Source organism: Tauraco erythrolophus, chromosome 1 (genome assembly GCF_009769465.1).
Source record: "Tauraco erythrolophus isolate bTauEry1 chromosome 1, bTauEry1.pri, whole genome shotgun sequence".
NCBI classification, from domain to species: Eukaryota; Metazoa; Chordata; class Aves; order Musophagiformes; family Musophagidae; genus Tauraco; species Tauraco erythrolophus.
This window is the reverse complement of record NC_141465.1, coordinates 16729180-16748140: the sequence shown is the minus strand read 5'-3', so window position 1 is coordinate 16748140 and position 18961 is coordinate 16729180. Positions and strand designations below refer to the sequence as shown.

Here is an 18961-nt window from a genome sequence, read left to right as displayed (position 1 = left end):
CATAAGGTAAATACAGTAGGACCCTCGTTACCTCACACTCTCTCTTCCTCTTCTCTCTTCAATAAATGTTTTGTCTCTTTGATGTCCCTAGTAATTCTTATACTGATTGTTCCCACCGTCATAAAAGCCCCAGGGGTAGTCATGGTGGTGGATAGCATTAGATACTGTGTAAATGCTTCCAGAAAAGAAGACAAACTGCAGCCAAAGAATTTATTTCAGGTGGAAGAGAATGGGAAGGAAATACAGATGTTTTCTTTTTTTCTCAACATGTTGCCTCTGTGCCCCAGCTACACTTGTGTCTCAGGGAAGTTCATAATTTCTTCCTGTTTGCTTCGAAAACAAACAAGGAAATAGGGCGAAATCAGTTACGAGGAAATGCATGCCACAAGACTTAAAAAAGCTATAGAAGTCTTCTCTTAAGCTTTCTTGATTATTTATTTTCCTTTGGACAGCTATCTGTTCCAGTGTTCTAGTGAAAAGCACCAGCTAAGGTTCAGACCCAGACAGGTTTAAAATGTGAGCTTTGTAGTGCACATCTTGTAAAAAGGAATCAGCTGGGCCCTTCTTACTGAAGAAAAATTTAAAAATAGCACTGAAATGTATGCACACATACACAAAAACTTCAACCAGTGTAAACCACTCTATCTTAATTGCAACTAAACTTTCTAGTATTTAAATGACATTTTTTGCTAATAGTTTAAAAGGAATCTTTTGGAGAGTGATTTTTATGGCAGAGTCTTGAAAGATGAAAATAATTGCTGTGAGATAGCATAATTCATGCCTAAGTTGTGTGGAAATTGTAAAGCATACAAGTATTTAATGGAATTTGGAATTTATGTTCTCCCAGTTTCTACTGCTTTCCAAATAAATGATTTTCAAGGATATCTATTTGATTTGGTATTTGTGCTTGCTTTCATCTCTTAGTTTTGCATTTTCACTGACATGAAGTATTTTTATTAGTTTGTATCACACAGTTAAACATGTAATGATTAACAGAAAATGCCCCACTATTTTTACTTTTGGCACTGCTTCTTAGTGCTGCTACCTCATCTCCTGGAGTATATGCTTTTATGAGTGTGTACTGTTATGAACATAGTAATTCCAGAGAAAAAGTCAACAAGGCTACTTAAAGAAATAACAATGACTCTTGCCGGTCTATGTTGTAGATGACAAGGCAAGGAAAATCCACCTTGAAATCTGATTTTTCATGGCAAATTTGATTTTTTTTTTATCATTTCTCCCCCCCTCCCCGATCATGTTGCATAAGAAGTTTTACAGTAAATGTTATTGATCAGTCAAATTTTTCTTCACTCTGTATGTGAGCAAGGTTTTAGGCACCTCCTTCCCTGCAAAGGAGTTAAACTCGCTTTCCCATCCACTTGTAATTGGCCTACTTAGCTTCCTGCTGTGTGGGGAGGGAGATAATGCTGGCATTTAATGAACTTTCAGTAGATAATTGGCTTATTTTGATCCATATTTTATGCAAGAATGGATTGTCTAAAATGGAATCTGTAACTTCAGGTGTTCTGGTAGAATACTGTGTAGGCAGCGGTAGTACCTCTACTTGTGGTAGATGTGGATGCTGTGATTAATGGTAGTGGCTACAGCTGCCTGAGTATGGAAGATGAACCTTTGTTCTGTCTTCCCCCTCCCCCTTACCATGCACCATTTGTCATGTAGCCTCTCCTGTTGTCATTTAACCTATGTCCTCTTAACTCCATCATGGAGCTATACCTGTAGTCATCTTCCGCAGCCTGACACATCTGAGCCAAACCCTGCCTCCTCATCTGCCTGCAGGGACGTTCTGCTCACTGATCAGAGTGATCTTCGGCTGAAGCTCGAGCAGATGTTCACCCTGGCCCTGAGCAGCCAATGCAGGTCTCGACTGTGCCAGGATGGTCACAGCAGCTGCTGGAAGTAGAACAGTGAGTGAGGAGATGCAGCTGCCACATCCACAGTTTAGCTACAGCCGCTGTTCGTTAGTGCTCACTGCTGGTCACTAGCATGGAGGTGCTTTAGTTGGGAGTTGTGCTGTATAGTGAGTGTAACGCACATACCACCACCGACAAGTCTGTGAACCACTGGAATAAAAGGCTCCATGTTGGGTAGTATAAGAGGAGCAGTTTCTGAGGTAGGTGGGGCTGTATCATGCAATTAAGTTGTATGATTTTAATACTACTTGGAATTTCTATAAAGATGAAAAGGAACTTCTATATAAATACATTTTACCAACGCAATCAACAGTGAGTGGCAGCTTCTGAGTATTCCCTCCAACACTAATAGGAGAATGATGTTCCCAGGAACATCTTGTTGATAACTTGTGTTTTTACATTCCATCAGATTATATTCTTCTTCATCTATTTTCTTTAAGAACAGGTAATGAATGTACACCTGGAACAGACCACTATGAATTTTGAATTGTGTGTCTGCACAAAATAGACTTAGGGCCTGAGTTTTGAGGTTGATTTGGTAATTTCTCTATAAAGACTAGTGATATAGTAGGAGTAAAGACTTGATGGCTTCCATTGAAGACTTCAAGTAATGAAAGAACATATTAGCAAGAAGCTTAGTTTTAATTACTCCAAACTGTATTCCTTACTTACATGGGAACTGCACATTTTCAGCAATAGTACCTAGTGCCTTGAGGCAGAGCCCCACTGCCTCAAGTGGAAAACACTTATATTGCTACTCTTGAAATAAGCTGAAAGCTTTAAAGAAATGATTATGTCTTCAGAATGATTTTGCATCACCATGTTGGTACTTGCAAAACCAGATTTCAGTTGAGATCCGTGCCATAGCTTCAAAAAGCACCGAATGTGACATGCAGAGATATGAATCTTTAAACCAGCTGAAATACACCTAGATCTGCTCTTGTGAAGGGTTGTGGGCATGGGACTAGTGGAACTGCGGGTTTCCAGATAAAAATTCAGATGGCTTTATGGGTCTTAACACTACATTCCAAGACTGTGGTGCGTGAGAGATCCTGTTCTTCCTACCTTCAGACGTGTACTTCTACCAGCTCTGTTATCATTTGCCTCTGAGCTGGTATGTCTGAAACGTATCCTCCAAGAAAAGAAGAATTTTACTCAGAGCAGCCAGATGATCTTGCCCTCCTCATGACAACACAGTCCCTCAAGTTGATTGAGAAACGTAGAGATGGAGGAGGGAAAGGGTCAACTGTTCAAATGGCAGCCCCCATTCCTGAGCCAATGGTGAGGTGGCTATGCTGTCATCAAATGTTTCTCCAGTCTCCATGCCATTTTTTTTTTGACCAAAAATCCTGTGTCTTGCTGGAAGGGTCTTTTAAAAGAGGTTTTTGGCTTTCAAGTTTTTTAATTTGAGCACAGCTTTTGTGAAGGTTGTCACTTTGCCACCACATTTTCAAGATTTCAGCATTCTTGTATGTCCATGATATCCTGAATGCTCCTTAGTACGAGTGCCAAGCCACCATATGTGTCTGAGCCCTACAGGTTGAGTATTTGCTACTTTGATTAAAAGGGTTTTCTATATCTGAAACTTTCTTCTGTAGTGTGAAAATGGAATTGATTTCTTTTGCTCTGATGCTGCCACAAGTTTCTCAGGTTTGTCTTCATTTTGAACTCTTAGTCATTCAGGAAAGGCTTGCTCATCAAAGCTCTAAAATGCTGGGTTGGTTAGTCTAGTCATTGAGATCCTCATGGAGTCAGTCCAGGATAAGGGATCTGTTACATCATCTGCTTTTTCCCAAAGGGCTAATATTTCTTACTAGATTCCTAGTAGAGCTTTGAAGCTGTAACTACTCTCATCCTCATCACACAGCGTGTGAAATTTATTGAGTTAAATACAGTTTTCTGCTTTTTTGTTCTTTGGTTTGCAAGCAACATAACCAAGCCACCATGCACTTTGAACTTTAGCGGGTGTTCTGAGTGCTCTGCCACTGGACTGGACTCTTTCACTAGCTTGCTTTAGGTTATAATATGGAGATTGGTCGCACTCAAAGAGTTGTGGTCAATGGTGCGATGTCTACATGGAGACCAGTGTCAAGCGGTGTCCCTCAGGGGTTTGTTCTGGGTCCAGTGCTGTTCAACACCTTTGTCAACGACATAGATGACGGCATTGAGTGCACCCTCAGTAAGTTTGCTGATGACACCAAGTTGTGTGGTGCCGTGGACTCACTTGAGGGAAGAGATGCCATCCAGAGGGACCTTGATAGGCTTGAGAATTGGGCCAGTCTAAACTGCATGAGCTTCAACAAGTCAAAATGCAAGGTCCTTCACCTGGGTCGGGCCAATCCTAGGCACAAATACAAACTGGGCACAGAGTGGGTTGAGAGTAGCCCTGAAGAGAAGGATTTGGGTGTGTGTTGCTCACCAGCCTAGGCTGCGGCTCCAAGGACGTCGTTGCATCTTCTGCAGCCAGGAGGAAATGGCCTGCCTTTTGTAGGCAGGGCCTAAACCTTAATTAGGTGATTACCAATGCAAGCCAGCTGGGTGATAGCCATAGGGGTGTTTATAGATGAGAGGCTCAACATGAGCCGGCAGTGCGCTCATGCGGCCCAGAAGGCCAGCCGCATCCTGGGATGCATCAAGAGAAGCGTGGTCAGCAGGTCAAGAGAAGTGATTCTACCCCTCTACTCTGCTCTTGTGAGACCCCACCTCGAATACTGCGTCCAGTTCTGGTGTCCCCACCATAAGAGAGACACAGATTTGTTGGAGAGTGTTCAGAGGAGGGCCACAAAGATGATCCAGGGGCTGGAGCACCTCTGCTACGAGGACAGGTTGCGGGAGCTGGGATTGTTCAGCCTTGAAAAAAGAAGACTTCGGGGGGACCTAATAGCTGCCTTCCAATACCTGAAGGGAACCTACAGGAAGGCTGGGGAGGGACTTTTTACAAGAGTGTCCACTGATAGGACAAGGGGAAATGGGTTTAAGTTGAAGGAGAACAGATTTAGATTAGATTTTAGGAAGAAATTCTTCAGTACGAGGGTGGTAAGACTTTGGAATAAATTGTCCAGAGAAGTTGTGGATGCCCCCTCCCTGGAGGTGTTCAAGGGCAGGTTGGACGGAGCCTTGAGTAGCCTGGTCTAGTTGAGAGGCATCCCTGCCCATGACAGGGAGGTTGGATTAGGTGATCTCTAAGGTCCCTTCCAGCCTATGCCATTCTATGATTATTCTTTTTAAGTTTAACGTCCTTGTTTCTTGTATTTAGCATCTTTTTCAGGTAGCAGCATAAACCAGAAATTTTTGCAAAAAGATTGTGTTGCATATTGGATTTTGAAAACGAAGTAAAACTTGCAAAGTTTATTACCGTTCTGCTGTGTGTTAAGTCAATCTCTTACCAGGCTTGTGAAGAGGAGGTTTTGTGTACTGACACTTGATGCTTTCCTTTCTATGGGCAAAACAAAATGTTATATTAATTAGAAATTGGTGTAGCAAAATCCATTCAACCGCATTCAGTAGAGAGTCCTCCTTGGTGGGTGAATTTCTCAGGCTATAGTGGTTTAGCCAAGAACTGCCTGTCTGTTTTGCCATGACAGTGTCATCTATCCTGACGGGGCATTAGAAAAGAGAAGACAGGACTTTCACATACAAATAAATGACCTTACGGTAACCACTTACTCGGAAGGACATACTATAACTGGCCACGTATAAGAACAGTCAACGCCTTTTTGACTGTATTCTGCTTTTAGTAAGGACAAAGCTAATCTGAATTATTTTGTACAGGTGCAAGCACACAGCTATTTAACCCAGATTATCGACGTATTGTAACTTGTGGTGCTGGAGACTAGACTTTTTTCTGCATATAGCCCCCTGGATTAGAACAAAAGAATCATTGTGTTTTCCATGCGTTTCGGTTTCTAGAGTCATCAGGAATATGAAGACGTGTTTATCACCTCGACTGGCCATGGGAGTGCTGACTTCTGTTGTGGGTTTTTTGAGGTTTTTGTTTATTTTTTTTTTTCCCCCCTGTGTGACTTTGGTCAAGCTCTTTCATTCTAGCATCCCTTCCTCCTTCTTTTGATCCCCCCCACATTTTTATTGTTTGAGATAGAGACAGTGGCAACCAGTTCTGGAGCTTTTGGACATAATTGATAAAATTAGTCTTGTTTTAGTCTTGTCAGTTTGTGTTGTTTTGTCTCTGGTCACTTGACTATCTGATCTCAACAGTACTTGGCCATGTTTTTCAGGTCTGAGTAGTCTCTAAAAATTGCAACAATGCACAATCAGCCCTCCCAATTCAGATTACTGGTGTCAAAACCAGGGAGCTATTCTGAAGGTTGCATACTTTGTTTTCAAGTGAAACACACAGTTGTTTCTTCCATAAAAACCCACCCTAACCTAATCCACAAACCAAACCAAAAAGCCCCAAACAACAACAGAAACAAAACCCCTTGCTATACAAAAAAAATCCACCAACTGTAATTTTTCATCTTTGATGTTTATTTTTCTTATCAATTCTCACGGACACAGGCTAGGTTATTCTTAATCATTGCAACCTGTTTAGTTTCAGTACCCTGAATGTGCTGCACATCTGAATGTAGAGATTTTAAAATACTTCTCTTGCATTCAGAACTATTTCTAGCTGATCTTCTCTGTTCTGAGACTGGAATCAAGCCACATGTCTCTGCTTGAGATCATTGTCGCTGCAGCTGCAGTATCTGAGAGCCTCATGATCTTTCCTCACAATATCCTGTGAGGCAGGAAGGATTTTTGCAGATAATAAACTGAGGCACTAAGGGCAAGTCTATAAAGATATTTAGATATGGTACTTCTCTCTTATTGTGGAATTACCTTGTTAAAGGTACCATCAGGGTCAAATTGGTGCCTAATTATCTCTTGTGGATTTTCTCATGACTCACCCATATGTGAGAAATGGGGATGTCTGAAACCAGGTCTCCTATGCCCAAAGTTAATAAAATGAGCATTATAGATTTTTTTTTTCTTTCTTGATAGATAAGGTTTTCCATCTTCTAGGAATATTAACCCTTCCATTAGAATTTCTTGCTAAAAGCTACAATAGTAGCAAAGAAAGCCATGAAGCCTATATTCTGATTAGATCTCTTCCTTTTTCTGCTTACCATGACACAGTAGTCTTTCCAGATAGGATGGGACTACTGCCATGTTCTAAACTCCTTTAAGTTGTATCCTTCCTTCTGTATGTTTCTCCCTGCCTATATTTAATTTTCGGACCAGGAGTCTGTTGTGTTGATTTTCGGATGCATGCATAGTGTTAGAATTCAGGGAGATCCGTTCTCAGGAGAATCTTTTAGATGTGGTGGACTACTTAAAATGTAGCCCTAAGCTGTTACCTAGAGAGGTGTAAGGTGCATCTGTTTTCTGTGGTTTACGGAACATCCCCCTCCCAAATTTTTTTCGGAATTATGTACATATTTTTATGAGCATATATTGTAATATCATGTTGAAATAACTATTGGTATTCTTGGTGAGATCTAGAGAGTTGTAAAGATGACTTATGCGCTTTAGAGCTGCTGCGTGGAATTCACTGTCTAGGATTAAGCACTGTGATCCCGGATTCTGTTTCTGAGCTTAGTACCCACATTGGAAGAGAGTAGACCTGCAGTATGCAATTTTACATTAAAGTCTCATGGATATTTTCCATGTCCGTACTTGGAGAGTTTAATTAACAGAACTAATTACCGTTCCAGATAGATCTATGTTTCCCTTTGTACATTAACATACGGTTTAAGAAAGTAGAAAGGAAACGAAGCTGTCATGTTTGTGGCTGCTTATCAGCTGTTAAGTCTAAATGCTCAGCTCTCCATGGGAGTTATGGGCATGGCCCAAACAGTTCTTTTCCCCAGAAGGCATAATTTTCTCAGCTGAGAGAACACAGGTTTCCTAAACAGAGAATCACAGCTGACAATCCACTTAAAAAAATTACAGTTAGCGAGCAAAACCCCCTGTCTTCTGGCTTACCAGCACGCATTGAACACTGGCGTGATCCTGGGCAACTGAACAGTAGCGTTCATGGTTGTGCTTGCCGTTAGCAGAAACACGTATGCTTGCTTCTTGCAGCCCTTTCCGAGAGGCCAGTCCACTTTGTCTCTCGCGTGTCTCCTAGCCGGAGCGCGGCTTGCTTTGTCTTCCTTCGGAAAATTGCTGCCTGTGCGAGCGCAGGCTGGGAGTCTCGGGAGGAGAGGGAGGCTTGCGGTTCTAATCTCTCCTTGCCTCGCCTCTGGTCAGGCAGCCGATTGTTTTTCTGGTTTCGTTCCTCCGGGTGGCATCTGTCTTCAGGAAAAATTTCCTTACAGCAGAGTGTAGGCTGCGGAACTGTGGCTGTCTCAGTATCGCTGTTTCTGACTGCTACGCTGAATTAATTGTGTGAGCAGTTATGATGTAGGTGCTTGAAATGTTTGTGGCTGTACAAAGTGGAAGGGCTGCTCTTAAATGAATTTCTTTGCAGCTTTTTTTTTGTTTGTTTTTGCTTTACTCTTTTTTTACTTTTTCTTGAATAATATTTCATGTTTCAGATGTATAAGAATTGTTTTTGTGCCACTTGGGATGCCTTTCCTGTTAACGTCTTTTATGATCTTATGGTCAATGTTAGAAGAGGTTCACATGCCTACACAGCATTTCACTCCTGTCTTTTAAGCTTTATGCCACCCTAACTTTCTACTTCTATATTCTTGTTTAATACTAATCAACTGTTTCTTTGTTGTTCACCATGTTATATTTTAACTCTGTATAATTGATTCAGTATTACTTGGAGGTTTCTCTTAAATTCCTGTTTTAAAGGACTGGAAAACAGTGTTCTTTAAAGGATTAGGTTAAAATTACTCGATTTACAGAATTAAAAATATGTGAACAATGTGGCTGTACACAGCCAGATGTTGCAAGATCAGCATGAACCTGACAGAGCCTAGGAGGGATTATGCTCTCGCTAGGTAAAGACTTGAACAAATACATGGGACTTGCAGTGTTCCCCCAAAGGCCAAAAGAAATGAATTCCCTCAAATCAGAATGTGATTTCTCTGGAAAAGTTTACTCCACTGAGAACACCTTCCCAGCATCTCCTGGGACTTGAACCTTAAAGGTCTTTGGTTCAAAGCAAGCTGGAGTTTGCACAGGGCAAGGGTAGAGAAATAACCTAGTGAGGACTGCAGAGCTCGGTTATCTTGTATTTCATGGAGAAAATGTGCATTATGTGGTTGTATCCTGTGCTAGCTGAGTTATCTTACTGTTTTATGTTGAAATATTCTGGTATTAATAAGGGGAGAGCTTTAAATGTTCACTTTTTTTTTCTTCATTTTTAAGAAATTAAGGTTTTCTGGGCAGGGATAGTAATTTATGCCATTCATACCTGTAAAACTGAAGTTCTTCATAATATAAATATCAACTTCTGTAATGGCAAACAATTTTCCAAAACCAAAACAAATGTGTGTTATACAATGTTTATATTGCTTTGCCTTCAGTAAGCTACTCGGATGCCTCTGCTGCTCAACAGTTTTACTAGTCAGTGGCAAAGTTAATAGGACTTGCAGGTAGTCAGTACCTATTTAGATATTACACAAAAAAGTAGCATCACCTTTATGCTGTCTTTATGTTCATAGGGAAACCACAACTAAAGACACAAGTAAAAAGTATGCCATATACAATGGGCAAATGCTGTTAAAATAACAGAAACGTTTTTTTAACATTTACCAGTGTGTAAAATATACCGCATAATGTATTGTGGTCTGCCTTCACATGTAACAACTGTATTTTTTCAGGCAAAAGTTGAAAACAACGGAACTGTTGCGCTGCAGATAGATTTTGTGGAAATACATGTGTTGAAATTTCCAATATTGTTTCTTCAGATGTGTTTTGAGCTTTTTCTGATGTGCGTACAAGTTCCAAGTGCCAGTGCTGCTTTAAATTTAATATTTTTTTTTTTTTTTTTTGCATTTCAGCGTGGGCTATTTAAAAAGGTATGTTCCTCCCAATAGAGGAAGGGGACTCTTATTTCATTTGAGAGAATTTCTTGAGGAGGAACCTGTAAATGCTGCTTGTGTAAATATCCTCTTCTTCGTGGGCAAGGTAGGGAAATAGGGAGGAATGGAAGTTGGAACTTGAAAATTGATATTTCCTTATAACTAATAAAACTACTCTTCAGGTCACCAGGGCTGCGGAGTCAGCTGTTGTGTCCAGTGGATTTTGATTAAATTGGAGCAAAGCTTTTTTTTTTCCCCTTTGTGTGAATCTGGTTCTTTGAGGCATGCCTTCCTAGAGCATGTACTGTTTCAGCCCTTATTTCAAGCATTTCCATTCTTTGTACCTGCTTTGAGCCCTAGGAATTTTTCCCTTAAACCTTGACCTTGGTGTACCGTGCATTTGTGAAGCTAATAAGGTAAATTTAAGAGAATGGACTGTCCCTCAAGTTGAAGGTGAGAGGCTGTGAAATAAACACACAGCGTATTACAGAATGGGAGAGAACAGGAAGAGGTATTTAAAAGGAGGGTAAATATGCCTGTAGATAGTTTTTAGGTGGCAGGGAAGAAGATGGTGTACTGACAAAAAGTCATATTTTCTTTCTTTGGGAGTATATTTTTGTTGTTTGTTAACCTGTTTGCAGTCTCTGATTTAGATTTTATACTAAAAGCCTATGAGCTTTTATTAAACCTCATAGATTGGCAGGATTTTTTGGGCAGGGGGATGTTTAAGCTTGATTTCTAAAGAATGTTGCGATTATTTAATTATACTGACTGTTAATCCAAACTCTTATAATTCTTTTTCCATCCACTGTCCAGTTGGTCATTTGTCAGGGAAACCAAGTTCTTACGCATTCCCCAGTAGACGCTCAAATAGAAGAAACTCTGCTACCATTCTCATGAAAGGACAGAATTCAGTAAGAATATGAGACTCATCAATTATTGGAAAATTAATGCAGAGAAGAGACCTTTATAAACATATATATTGCAGAAGTTTAAGAAGAATCATAGAAACTCATTCTTAATCTATTATGTGTATATATAATATGCCTTTAAGGTAGACAAGTCTTTCGTGTGGTGAACCGTACAGTTATTTTTAACCTCTGTCAATTCTTTAATCCTGTTCCTGGAAGACTGTACAAATGATCATATTGGTAGAGCTGAGGGAGTAGATCGGGGTGGAAGCAAATGCAGGGGCATAGAATTTGATTCAGAAGACGTGGTTGCCAAAAGAAACACTTGCCAAAAAGATGGCTTCTCTGCCACATGGATTCTTGTTCTGAGGTGATGGAGATTTCAAGCTTTTCTGGAAATTAGGACATACAGAACAGCTTTTTTGTAGGTGGAGTCTCTGATGTATCAAAAAGGACACTCTTGCTTTAATTGTAGTCCAGTTAAAAAAAACCAAATACAACAACTGCAAGATACAAATACTTTAAAAAAGAACCTTTGCTGGTTTCGTTGCCCATTGAATTACATTGCCGCTGCCTGTGATTGAATAACATTTCTATCTTGCGTTCTTTCAAGGGGAAAATGTTTTGGACGACTTTTTACCAAAAACATGAAAATAGTATTTATTCACCATATTTTCTTGGAGGCTTTTGTTCTGAGAAAGTAGATAACACGTAAATAGATTGAGAGCTTAAGGAAAACTCTGAAGTTGAGCAGTGCTGTGCCAGCTTGTTTTCTGTGAACTTCCTCTAATAGACCATTACACATATCAGATTCTAGCTCAGCCCGAAATAAATGTGTTCATAGTATGATGGGCTCTATCTTGTTCTTCACTACCATGGTAGGTAGTAGAACCATCCTAGAAAAAAAGAAAAGTTTATGGATGTCTCTTCATTCTCTGTTGCTAGTAAGAGAGTTGATAGAACTCAGCCTTAAGTTATTTTGCAGTCAGAGCAATATATCAACTAATTTTTAACGCGCTTGCCAATCAGCTGTTGATCAATAAAACCTAACTAGTAATTCTAAGAGATGAGCATTGCTTCAGCTGTCTTGTGTCAGTATTGACAAGACATGTCTTTTATGCTGTGGCAGCATCTTTTGTGGCTTCCTTGATGTTGTTTGATGCATTAGATTTTGCATATTGTCTTGTATTTGAAGGAAGCTGAAAACATAAGAGTGCAAGTGTGTTTTGCAGTGTAAGACTTCTGGATGGTCACAGTCCAATGCTTTATTTAAGAGGAAAGCTAATGTTCTAGTGTACAATCACTAATGTAGTGGAGAGGTTGGCTACCCATAGCAGTGATGGTGACTCGAGTGATTCCTATATATGTATATCTGATTAAAACATTATTTTTTAGGCATTAACAGTATAACCATGCACTGCTGTTTCTGAAAGAGAAGTGTATATACTTAAGTTATGGTTCCAAGCATAGCTAAGCTGATATAACACCTCTCTGTAGCTGAAATGGGACTACCCTTATTCCTATAAGGCTACTCATCTTGCATTTACTCCTCTTCCCTTGGAAAGTTGTCTACCATTCTGGCAAGTTACATACCCTTCTGCAAGGGTTCACTAGTGACAAAGCCAGCACAACGTAGCCAGTAACAGTAGGAAATCCGAGAGAGGAGTGCAACCTTCCTTTAACAGTAATAAGCCATCGCATTGCTGTACCCTGTCTCTTCACCCTCATGCTGAAGTTATAGGAAACCTTTTTAAGTTTCGTACCACTGGAAGGACAGACCATTTCCCCTTTCTCTTCCATTCCTTCATGATTCAGCCTCTATTCTTGTGTCATTTCAGTCTTTGACTTCCACACATAGATGATTTAACTTGAAAGAAAAATAATTTTCTGTTAGCTTTTTATCAAGTTAATTTTCTTCTGGATCGCCAAGTCAAATTTTCTTTCCCTCTGGTTAGGTGAGCACCAGGACCAGTGTGAGGGAAGAGGCAGAACCATCTTCTCGTGACTGGGGGAAGGACAGAAAATCAAGCCTTTCTATTTCAGTGGTGGACAGTCAGTAGATTGGGTTGGTTATAAAAATCTAAATGTGTCATGAGGCTGTGATTTAAACAATTTAAACCAAAGTAGATTGATCTGTTCAGTTGCACCCTTGGTGGCATTTGCTCCATTGCGCTTGTCTGACTCTGTAGTCATCCAGGTTGGGGAGCTGAGCTGCGGAGACTGTTTTTCAGAAGGGTTAATTTTCTGCCACTCAGTTCTCTGAGTTTGCTAACCTCCCCAGCTGTGGGGTCAGTTGAGTGCTGGTATGACCCCATGGGAAGTATGGCCAGGGGAAAAAAAAGGGTTGGCCTACAGCTTTGTCAGCTTCGGCTGTTTTCACTATCTCATTAATAAAATGTTTCAACTACTTCTACATCCATATAAATTACGTAGATGAGGTAATTGGCATACACAACACTAATAAGGGTTACATGAGTTAGAGTAAGACTGTTTCTTCAGTCCTGAGGAAGATTGAGTTACAGTGAGAATAATTAGGAGTTTGCGAAAAATATGAATCAACAAAGGAGATAAAGGAGGCTCTAATGGGTAGAAGGTACTTGACTGGGGCTTCTGGGAGTCAATATGAGATGTTGTTCTTGGTGTGTTCCTGGCAGTCATGTTCCCATGGTGATAGGAAAGCACTCAGTTATCTGCCTCTTGTACTGGACTTGTATTGGACAGATGGAAATCAAAATACAGATCTTATACTTCTTGCATAATTAACATTTGCATCTCACTGCTGTGAGTTGTAACTGAGGCCAAAAGATTAACAGGATCAGGAAAGAAAAGGGATTATTCATTTACAGTACATTATGTTAGGTTAAATGAAAGCTTTGTAAAGCCTTTGTAAAGAATTGAAAAACCATCATACAACAGGGAACAAATAAAGTGCTAACCAAAGGGGATTAGGAAGAAACTTCTCTGGTAAGTAGGCTATTCCATGGGTGTCCACTGTGAAGTTTCTTGTACCTAGTATTAATCATAGTCTGGCAAGTTTTAGGTTAGGTGATTCATCTCTTTGCAACAATTCTTACAACCGCTTAAACAGATGCTGTTGATTTGAATAGAAATGCATAGCTGAAAAGACTGCTTAGGGAAGTAAAGTTTAAATCTAGTTATGCACGAGATCTCTTTCCAGAAGAGAGAGCCTCTGGAGAAAGGATAGGGTCCACCATAATCAAAGTGTAACCAGATACCTGACAAAGAAATAGCAAGGATGATTGTTTGCAGTAGGGGTGTGTGGTGAAAATTGTAAGTGAGGAAGAGCATTTTGAACGTCAAATCTGTGCTGGGGAGGTCAGTGGTATTAACATTACTAACTAGAGAATTTTAACAGCCAAAATAGTGGGTGCATGATTTAGAACTGAACATATCTCTGATTTCAAATGAGATAATATAATAAAAATCTATTAGTAAAAATTGGTATTAAAACCAAATAAGGTGAGCTCAGCAACAATAAAAAGGGCCCTTAATATGATATGTACGTTTCTGTAATTAGACAGGACAAAAACCTAAGAAATTAGTTATTAATTTGACTGTTAATTTAATAGTCAAACTGATGATTCATTGCACAGGTGGGATAGATTAGCTGTAAGATGAAGTAATGCTATAAGATTCCCAACTTGCACAGTGAAGTAATATCTGAAAGAAGAGTTGCGAGGAAAGCTGTTTGAAGGGGCTTCCTGATCTTGAAGTCTATCAGTTGACTGTTGCAGCCAAATAATCTCTGAGAAAACACATCTCAGTGAAATGCACGAATACTGATGACTGATATTTAAAATATAACATAAAAATGAGGGAAATCAAAGAAATTCAGTGATGACGACTCATTGAAGTTGTACCACTGGTACCTGGTGTCTGCTTTCCGTCAACAAAAGCTGCTTGACAAACAAGTAACTGCCCATACTCTGCTATTTAAAAGGATGCTATAGATTAAAACCAAAACAAAACACCAAACAAGTTTACTGAAAAATAAATGTAGTAAATACTTTATATAGCTTTCTTGCTCCTGATGAGGCAAAGTGGAGTTGAAATGGGGGCCTGGTCTTCAGTATCTTTTTGCTGGCTGGGGAAACCAGGAGTCCCAGCTACAGCTGTACTTTCCTTCTGAAACAGCAGTCAATGTTTTCTCTCCAAGATGGTTATGTCCTGGTTAGCAAATAAGGAGGACAGGCAGTAGCATGGTTTGGGAAGCATTGTCTGATGTAGTCACAGAATCATAGAATAGTTTGGGTTGGGTGTGGAATTACAGTATCTGCCTTTCTCAAGCTATGAGTATTGTTTGGACCAATACCCTAATCTATTTTTCCTGATGGTATTTCGTTAGCTTGTAAAGCTCAAGCAATGCCAATAAATGCTTCCATTACAAAATTTACATATAACACTTGTTATATGATTATGATTGTATGATGAAGGATGAATATCTCTGCAGATAGGATTTCATGAGCCAAAGTGAACCACCATAGCAGCTTCCTGTCAAAAGAGGCAGCACCTCTCACCTGCTCCCCAGCCACCCCTGCTTCTCCCTTAGCAACTTCTTGTGCTAGTTAGACACCTCTGTGGTGTAAAGCAATGACAAAAAAACACACCAAGCCCCCAAAAAGAGGAAATAGTGCAATTTCTGCCCCCTCTTTGGTGGGAGCTAGCTATTAGGTTGACTGACCAGCCTACGGAGCTGTAGTCCACAGGCACTTTTTGAATCATGCAAAGGTGAGAGCCTGTGTTCTGACACGTATCACCTGCACATTTGCACACTTCTTAACTGGTTTTAAGGGATCCTCCATCCCCACCCCTTCCATGTGCCCCCCCATGCTTACTGAGTTGAACTGGCATGACTGAAAACTACCTTGTTTGCTCATCAGGAAAAGGTCATACATATTCTTAACTCTGTAACATCAGGGTCACAGGTGAGAATGCCTTCTTTGAATTTGGATACTTACCTGCTTTTGGATGGCCTTAAGTGTTTCCTAAAAATGGAGAGAAATTATGTTCTCGAAGTAAACGAGAATGGGGAGGGAGAGGAATGCTTGAGATTGTATGAGTTGGATTTCTAAAATCTGCAGGATGAGACAGCTTGCATTTGGTAACTTACAATGACTGGAAAGGAATCTCTCTAGTTTGTTGATGTTATGTATTTGTTGATGTCAGTAAATCTTAAGTGGCCAAAGAAGCTGCAGAGAGAAGGTGGAAAAGTGAGCAAGTCAATAATGTGAAAAAATGAGGCAGATTTATTTTGAAAGCTAGAGGCCAGTTGCGCTTACTTGGGTGATTAGATAATTTTATTTGCTGATAGGCAATTTTTAGTCAATAAAAATAATCTAATGTCAATTTATATAATTTTCTGGGGTAAGAGAGAAACTCTTGTCAGATTAATTTGCTGTAAGCTTTTTCAGTTCTTGTTAAGATCAAAGCTTTGTTTTGTAATTGTATTGATAAAATGCACTCTTTTATAGTGTATCTGATTTAGAATGGCTTACTTCATTGATTACCAAATTAAAGTGATACAAAATCAATAGTAACACAAACTAAAAGGATTAAGGACAGGATAACTGAAAAATCTCAATATAGTTGTTAATGGAAAATCAAAATCTGCTAGCTGTGTCTTTTTCTTCAGCAAGTACTCTGTATCTGCCAGTCATGAGGAAGAAATATGGAAGCTTCATTGGTAAAGCTTTCAGAGGACGTGAAGATTGATGGAGTTGCAACTATTGCTCAGTTACTACAAAGGGATCTAAGAGTCACTAATTTTTCTGGGAAATGAACCATGTATTTTCATTTAGTCAAATACAATGTTTGCTAAACATCTAGCAAGAGAGATGTGGATTCCACTTTTGGAAGAGGAGCTTGTGCTCTGAAACACATGGACTCTAAAAATGAATTGAATTGCGATTAATTACAATCTGGAAATGGCTTTTGGAGTGAGAGTGTACCTATGGCAAGAATTACAATACTTGAATTATAAATACAATCAAGACTAACCTTCTGGTGCTGCTAGGAAATTTATAACATCTGAAAAGTTGCTAACAAAGCTAAAGATGTTTCTGCGAAGAGTCGTGATGGAATCAGAGTGTGAAAAGCCTGTCAAACTCAATTTAAAATTCAGAGTCTTTGGTTAAACCAAGTTGGACCAAGTGAACAGTGACTTGTCACGGTACCTAAGGGGACTTCTGTTTAAGGAAGCCCCTTTAACCAGCCGAAGGTGCGTAACAAGACCCAGTTGCTGGAAACTGATCCTAGGTGATTTCATTTTTAAAGCACGCCTTACACTTACAAAAAAGGGACTTCAAAGGGAAAATCAGCCTTGAAAAGAGAAGACTTCAGGGGGACCTAATAGCTGCCTTCCAATACCTGAAGGACACTTACAGGAAGGCTGGGGAGGGACTTTTTACAAGAGTGTCCACTGATGGGACAAGGGGAAATGGGTTTAAGTTGAAGCAGAACAGATTTAGATTAGATTTTAGGAAGAAATTCTTCAGTGCGAGGGTGGTAAGACTTTGGAATAAATTGTCCAGAGAAGTTGTGGATGCCACCTCCCTGGAGGTGTTCAAGGCCAGGTTGGACGGAGCCTTGAGTAGCCTGGTCTAGTTGAGAGGTGTCCCTGCTCATGACAGGGAGGTTGGATTAGGTGATCTCTGAGGTCCCTTCCAGCCTATGCCATTCTATGATTCTTGGAGTGTGTTAATCAGAATACAGTGATTTTAATCTAGTCCATCACCTGGAAGTTGAGACCACAGTTACACAGGAGAGCTTAACGGCCTCCTTTTATTACAAAAATGCTATGCTCATCTCCAAGTCTCTGCAGAAGTCAAAACCTTCACTCCTCACTGTTACCTTCTCCTTTGCCCTCCGTCCCCCATTTAAGTTGTTTATAAGCAAGTAGTACAATGTATAGGGTTAGTGCTGATCTGGCCAAATGACATTCTAATTACATGTGGGCAATTTCTTTGCAGGTTTGTCCTCAGCATGCGCCGACTGTCATGAATAGAAACCATAGCAGAGATAAGAGCTGTAGAGGACAATCAATATGTGCTTAAATCTTCTATATTTTGAAATGTACAAAACTTGGCTCTTCGTTGGTATAAAGGATGCATATGAGTGAGAGTGTGTATGTGTGTGCATGCGTATTTGCATTTGAGGTGTCTCCTACTGAACACCTGACAGACACTAAATATTTATGTGTTATACTAGTGTTAGCTGGTACTACACTTGAAATTCTTTCGAAATGACATGTTCGCTTTCAATGTAAAATATCTTCACTTTTCGGCTTCTCACATTCCAGACTCTCCCACCTGTATGTCCATTTCATTTCTTTCTGTAAATTGTGTAGACCTATTGCTTGCAACACAAACCAAGAACCTTCATTTTTTAGTTCTTTGGCTTTTATTAACTAATGATGGACTGGTAACGTTAGTATGGTGTGGGTCTTAAAGTGCAAATTATGCCAGGCTTCTGCTAATGAATTAGTATTTTTTTTCTTCATCATTTTTAACACTAAATGGCATGTTGCACTTGCACAGTGGTTGTACCCTGAGCAAGCTTTGTGTGTTTCCCTGGTCATTTTAATGCCACCAGCTCAGCTGTTTCTTTGAAGTGCTGCTGATTAGTCTGAAAAGAAATTTGGAAGGGAATGCAGAAAGAGTAGAGAAGAAAACTAAAACTACTTAAGCAAATGAGCAGCTTTCAAGTTAGTGATGGATTAAGGCTAGTTCCCACAGGTAGAGTAATGGATAAAGCTCACAGGTGTGCAATGTCATGTATATATATGTTGACAAATGAATAAAATTTATAGCTAACTTCCAGTATGCACATTAAATTGCTCCTATTTGCCTGTGTTTCCCCTTTCATACACAGATGTGTATTCTCACACGAGAAAGCTCACTAGCATAATGGTGGCCTCTCGCGTAGTTAGAAGCTGCATATTCCTGGATAAGCTTGCCTTGTCCGCCCTGAAAAGTAGGGATCGCTTGCAGAGAGATGGTTAAGCCAGGTACAAGGACAGGCATTTTGTAAAGTCAGCACAAACAGAACTGACTGACACTGAGTCTATTTCTTATCAACCACCCACTCTTTTGGAAACAGGTAAGCGTGGTGGTGTTATTTT

General features: G+C 39.9%; 1 protein-coding gene across 10 annotated transcripts in view; it reads left to right on the top strand.

Annotated features, from left to right (window-relative positions):
• The window catches only part of POU2F1 (POU class 2 homeobox 1), a 111368-nt gene that overhangs the window by 30248 nt on the left and 62159 nt on the right, over positions 1-18961 (top strand). The gene's annotated exons all lie outside the window — the stretch shown is intronic.